Source organism: Rhinopithecus bieti, unplaced genomic scaffold (assembly GCF_001698545.2).
Source record: "Rhinopithecus bieti isolate Rb0 unplaced genomic scaffold, ASM169854v2 scaffold_33903, whole genome shotgun sequence".
Classification (NCBI taxonomy): domain Eukaryota; kingdom Metazoa; phylum Chordata; class Mammalia; order Primates; family Cercopithecidae; genus Rhinopithecus; species Rhinopithecus bieti.
In genome coordinates this window covers 1,605,015-1,611,640 of record NW_016814625.1, presented here as the reverse complement: position 1 = coordinate 1,611,640, position 6,626 = coordinate 1,605,015, and positions in this window count along the sequence as shown.

Sequence of the window (6,626 nt, the reverse complement as noted above, 5' to 3'; positions counted from 1 at the left end):
TATATATATATATATATGCTTTAATAAACAAGGAGTAATAACTGTTTCAATGAACAGTTTGTTCAGAAAACAAATGCAATATTTAAACCACTGGAGGTATGAATCCTGCTGCTGCCCTCTGCTTTAGTTGGGCCACATCTGGAGTCCTCTGGTCAGTGAATCCCCACACTTAAAAGGGGGCCTTTCAGTGGATCAGGAGGGGAATGTCTAATATAAAGAAGTATGTTGGAAATGTGATTTAAATAGGAATGGGAGTATGTAGGAGGCTGGCAGTATGTGCCAAAATAAGTAAATACAGTGCAAATGTGATAGGAGTTAACACTAAATATTTGAAGTACCCAATGGAGTGTTGTCCTGGTATCATCACTTTAGGGTGGTGCCATGACTTCTATGGTTGTTACTTCCATTTATCTTAATTGCTGTTGTTTCTTTGAAAGATTTCTGATTTTATTCAATTGGCTCATTGTTCAATGTATAAAAGAAAGGAATTTTAAAAGAACTGGAAAATTTCCTTTACTACTAATTTCAGAAACTGATGACGAATGACTTTTGCAGAAAATTGATATGAGTTGTTTATTAAAAACACATCACAGGACATGCACCTTGCCTGACAACCACCATAATCTGACCCACAAGATTTGATTTTCAAAACCTTGAGGAATATTTTACATCACTGAGTTTGTGTCCTTTGTAGGGACATGGATGCAGCTGGAACCCATCATTCTCAGCAAACTATTGCAAGAACAGAAAACCAAACACCGCATGTTCTCACTCATAGGTGGGAATTGAACAATGAGATCACTTGTACTCGGGAAGGGGAGCATCACACACCAGGACCTATTATGGGGAGGGGGGAGTGGGGAGGGATTGCATTGGGAGTTATACCTGATGTAAATGATGAGTTGATGGGTGCTGACGAGTTGATGGGTGCAGCACACCAACATGGCACAGGTATACATATGTAACAAACCTGCACGTTGTGCACATGTACCCTAGAACTTAAAGTATAATAATTTTTTAAAAATTTACATCACTAATGAGAAAAGAAGAACTTAATCATTTATGACCTCCAACATCTATGTTAATTGATGGTTATATCCTTTTGCAGTTGCTGGGCTAGGCCAACTTAGATATATTAATATACTTACAAGCATGGAAACTGGCCAAAGCAGTTAGGCAATGAATGCAATTACAAGCATAGACATATATTTTTCTTGGTAGGGTTGTCCATTTCCTGCCATGGTTTAAATGCCAAGTGTGTAAATAAAAGGATAGCAGGATGTCATAAAAAGGGTATCCTATAGTGAAAGACCTTTCTAGGCAATAATAAGCAATCTTATATACCTTGGTCTCCTAAACTTGGAAGCCAGTCAGTTTGTTTCTTAGAATCCTAAGCAACTATAAAATGAAATAAAATCTTAATGCCCTGTTAGAAGGGATGAAGAAAAATCCATAAATAAGAAAATAAAAAAAAATCTTTACTTTGCACCTTTGCCATTTCCCTATCCAGTCAGTTCTTTTTTATCAGACCTAGTGTTTGAAGCAAAATGAAATTGATTCATCTGTTTTCTCAGCCCCCAATGGTAATGTTATCAAGAAGTGAAATAGATGACTAGAAACAGAAAAATGGTGAGAAATCATGGACTTTGAAGTCTAGCACTTCTGGCCATTGGATAGCTAAGAGTTGCCTGCAGCATAATACAAGTCAGTCCTTTAAGTCAATCAAATTCCTTCCATCTCTTCATCTTCTGGCTTTTTTTTTCCCACAAAGTTCTCTTCTCCTCTGCCTATATACAGGGTACTCCAAGTCCTCATTGGCTCTTTTCTTCTCTCACACACCATTTTCTTTTTTGGTAATGATATATACACTTCCACAACTTTCACTGTCATCCCCAGGCACACAATTCCCCCAAATCAATGCCTTCAATCCAAATGCTCTTTTGAGCTCCAGATCCACACTACAAACAGTGTTCTGGGTAACTCCATGGTCATTTGATGGACATCATAATATTGCTGTCTAGCCAAGGGTGCCTGGCATCTAGGAGTCTGGGCTGGATAGACATCGTGATGTCTATCCAGTGTTCACAGAGCAGGTTCAAACTACACAGATTATTTATATTGCTCATTATTTTGAAAGACTGGGCAGAGAAGGGGAATCTGAATGGACATAAGACTCTGTGAGAAAAGTAGAAAAAACACATAAACATCAGAAGGCTTAAAGTGACTATGGGAGGCAAAGCTTATAGGGATTCACCAAGTTGAAGAGAGTAGCTGCGAGGTTCCTACTAGAGCATCTATGCTCTTACATGGAGCTGCTCCTTCACTTCTGTGGGTTGATCAGAGATGGAACACAAATCAAGATGGATCAATGAGATTCCTCCTAGGACTTTTAGACTTGAAATCAAGGCAGGATAAAAATAATCTCTCTAATAGCTGAATTCTATTGAATGCTCTACTAGAGAAGTAGAGGATAATCAACAGATAAAGAAGAAAGAAGGATGCAGTTGCTTAAGATGAAGAAAGAGTTCTTGGCAGCATTCCAGTTCTCAGTTCCAGTTGATTCTGAGACTCCACTGTATTACTGCTCTTTGCAATACTTGGTTTTTCTGTGGTGTAGCACCTATAATACCCAGCCCCATGCGAAGGTTAGGTCAAGTTCATCCTTGAAACCAAAAGAGTTTTAATGAAGACAATCACCAAATCCTGCTGACACTCTTCAAACGAGTCTCATGTTCCTGCTTTTCCATTACCTCTGCTGAATGATGTGTCCCTGAGGGCACAAGGATGTCTTGCTTATCTTTATGCCATTTCCAAGATAGCATAATGCCTAGCACAGAGAAGGTACTAAGAAAGTGTGGATTGGGATAGTTTCTGTCTGCACTCTCCAGTGACCTCTCTATGCTTTTACAGCACAGCAACTCAGAGATCGCCTTGATGTAGCAGAAAGACTGTGACATAAGAGGCCTGGGCGTGATCTTGTCTCCACCACCTAAACCTTTCCATCATCACATTTGATCATCATTTCTCACTACCCCTTGTCCATGCTAAAATGATGAGGCTATTTCTTCTCAATCAACTCTGTGTTTCTCCCCAATAGACTGTTTCCTTAAACAGAACAGTGAAAATATTTATCAGCCTAGAATGACAGTCTAACATGTCCTTTCAGCATCCACCTTGTGAAGAAGACAGAAAGTATGCGGCAAACAGGAAGAGTAGCATAATACAGGCAGGGCAGCATCTTGGGAAAACTGTCAGAAAGACCCATGTCTTATATCAAGGTCTTCTGTCAGCCCCCTGACTTCTGTTGACAAAAAGGTTGGGTTTGTCCTGGGCTCTTCTCTGACATTCCCTCCTCTCCTATTTCATTCCAGGGCATTCAAGTCCAATGATTTGTTTTAGAAATGCTATCATTTGTTAGCTCAGCTTTTATCTTGGTTGGGTGCCTTTCCTGTGTCACTGCTTTCCTTTCAAGGAGGCAAAGCCAACAGTTGACTGGGAGTTTTATTCAACACACCCTTGTTGTTAGATGAAGCTGGAGAAACTTTGATTAACAAGCTTACTCAGGACTTCAGCCATGGCGTAGGGCATGTGTCTGCCACCTGTGTCTGGCACCCTCTGAAGCCTGAAGAAGAGATGAAGTGAGTGGAGCTACTGTTTGGAATACCAGCTTGGTAAATAAACCCCAGCAGGTGGGGCCCAGAGGATGATTTGCCTGTGTCTGTGTGAAGCCTTTATCCAGGTTGCTCTAAATGGTGACGCTAGAGACATTATGAGAGCTCCAAGATTTTTGTGCTGCTCAGGCCTGTTTCTGGTGATACAGAGTCCATCTTCCCAGGTGATGTAGAATTCCTTATTGGGAATTCTGGGGACATGACAGATGAGGCAGAAACAAAAGAGAAGTCAGAAATATAGAGACAAGATGATGAGAAAGAAGTACCTGCAAAAAATTGGCAAAGAATAGAGCTCTGGGAAAATTGGCAATCATCAGCAGCACATTTGTATTTCAGTAGAGCTTTATAATTTTTTAAATTTATTTTTACAAATTACTCTTGTAATTATTAACTCACTCTTTCTTACAAAACCTTGAGGGCTAGAACCATTCAGGATGGGAGAGATCATGACGTAAAGGCACTGATAATCTGTATATACTATAGAAGGCTGAAACCATCAGCCCAGGCTTATTATGGGTAAAAGGGTTATAAACCAAGGGCTAAAAATGAAAGCCTAAAACATTATAATAACTGGAAGAAAATATGGAAAAGAACTTTAGTATCTTGATGGAAAAGGAGGGCAGGTTTTGCTTATCAGTTCACAAAATCCAGAAGCCCTACATGAGAAGGCTAACAGATTAGACTACTCCAAGTTTTTTTAAAACATTGTTTTATATTTTTCATGTATAAGGTTTTCTTCAGATATCTGGGGATCTTTGTCTATTTGTTCATGATTATAAATGGAGAAAAGAGCTGATTAGAAACTGTGTATCTGCATAGAGCTTATTTATTCCAAACATCACTGTTGGATAAACTGGGTAGGCCATTTATTGAGCAATTCCCACTGTCAGTATCTTAGGCCAGAAGTCCTAAGTAAGTCTCACTAGGCTAAAATTAAAATGCTGGCATGGTTTTGTTGCTTTCTGGAGGCTGTAGGGGAAAAGTTGTTTTCTTATCTTTTCCAATTTCTAGAGGCTGTCTGTATTCCTTAGCTCCTGGCCCTTTCCTCCATCTTTAAAGCCAGCAATAGCCACTCAAGTCTTTCTCATATTACATCACTCTGACATTGGTTCTCCTGCCTCCCTCTTACACATTTAAGAACTCCCGTGACTGCATTGGGATCACACAGATAATTCAGGATCATGTCTCTCTTTAAAGTCAGCTGATCAGCCACTTTAATTGCTCTGTGCTATATAACCTAATATATTCACAATTCCAGGGCATAGCATGTAGACATCTTTGGGAGGTTTTTATTCTGCCCACCGCAAGTGTATATACACTCATATACACTTGTAAATATACGTGTGTAAATGTGTATTAGGCCGTTCTCACTCTGCTAATAAAGACATGTCCGAGACTGGGTAATTTATAAGGGAAAGACTTATAATTGACTCACAGTTCAGTATGACTGGAAAGGCCTCAGAAAACTTACAATGATGGTGGAAGAGGAAACAAAACAAGTCCTTTTCACATGGTGGCAGGAGAGAGAATAAGAATGAAGGTGGAAGCCTGTTATAAAACCATCAGATCTCATGAGAACTTACTTACTCACTATCACGAGAATAGCATGGGGGAACCACACCTATGATTCAATTACCTCCCACTGGGTCCCCCCACAACACGTGGGGTTTGTGGGAACTACAATTCAAGATGAGATCTGGGTGGGGACACAGCCAATCCATATCAAAATGCGTAGAAAAAGACTGGAAGTACAAATGCCTAATTATATAATGAGTTAAGTACCTAACAGGTTGCCTCTGAAGAGAAGGAATGGGAATTAGAATCTCTTCTAATTTAAAAAGAACTGTCATGGTTTACTTGAAAATTGTCACATTTTCTTTGGAGTAACAAACCTGAACCAAAGGATTTTAAATGTATTAATAAAAATATCATTAAATTGTAATTATTTACTTACATTTGTCATTTAAACATAACGTTGGACAATCTGTTTTCTTAGCCATTATATTAAATGGGTTCTTTTTTTTTTTTTTTTTTTTTTTTAGATGGAATCTTACTCTGTCACCCAGGCTGGAGTGCAGTGGTGTGATCTCAGGTCATTGCAACCTCCGCCTCCCGAGTTCAAGTGATTCTCCTGCCTCAGTCTCTTGAGTAGCTGGGACTACAGGTGCGCCCCGCCATGCCCGGCTAATTGTTGATGGTGACTGTAAAAGTGTGAAATGTGTAGAGAACTGCCTTGTCTGCCTCTGAGAAGTGCAGTTGTGTCAGATGAAATAAGAGACATGTGTGATGTGAGGCCAACGTGAAAGTTTACAGAAAGTCAGCACATTTCCTATCACATTCTTTTACCTTCTATAGTTTGTTAGTGATCTCATTAGATGCTTCTATTTCATTAGTCTTTTGACATTTCACTCTTTCCTTGTTTCTGATATGTCTCCTTCTGTGTCTTCATAGTGTTAGAGTTTCATTTTGTCCATTAGCCCATTTGCCTCTCACTTAAACATTTCTTCTTTAGCATTTTAACTATTTTCATACCCTTAAGTTATTTAGACTTGATTAAACAAATAAAAACCCTAACATGCATGAAAGTATTTGCACAGATAGATGTCACAGAGGTATATAATTTCAAAAATGCTTTTATATACTATTTATTTAGTATATAGAAATGCGACTGGGCATGGTGGCTTTTGCCTGTAATCCCAGCACTTTGGGAGGCCGAGGCGGGTGGATCACCTGAGGTCAGGAGTTTGTGACCAGCCTGACTAACATGGTGAAACCCCCGTCTCTACAAAATACAAAAAAAATTAGCCAGGCGTGGTGGCACATGCCTGTAATTCAAGCTACTTGGGAGGCTGAGACAGGAGAATCGCTTGTATGTGGGAGACAGAGGTTGCAGTGAGCCAAGATCACGCCATTGCACTCCAGCCTGGGCAACAAGAGTGAAATTCCATCTCAAAA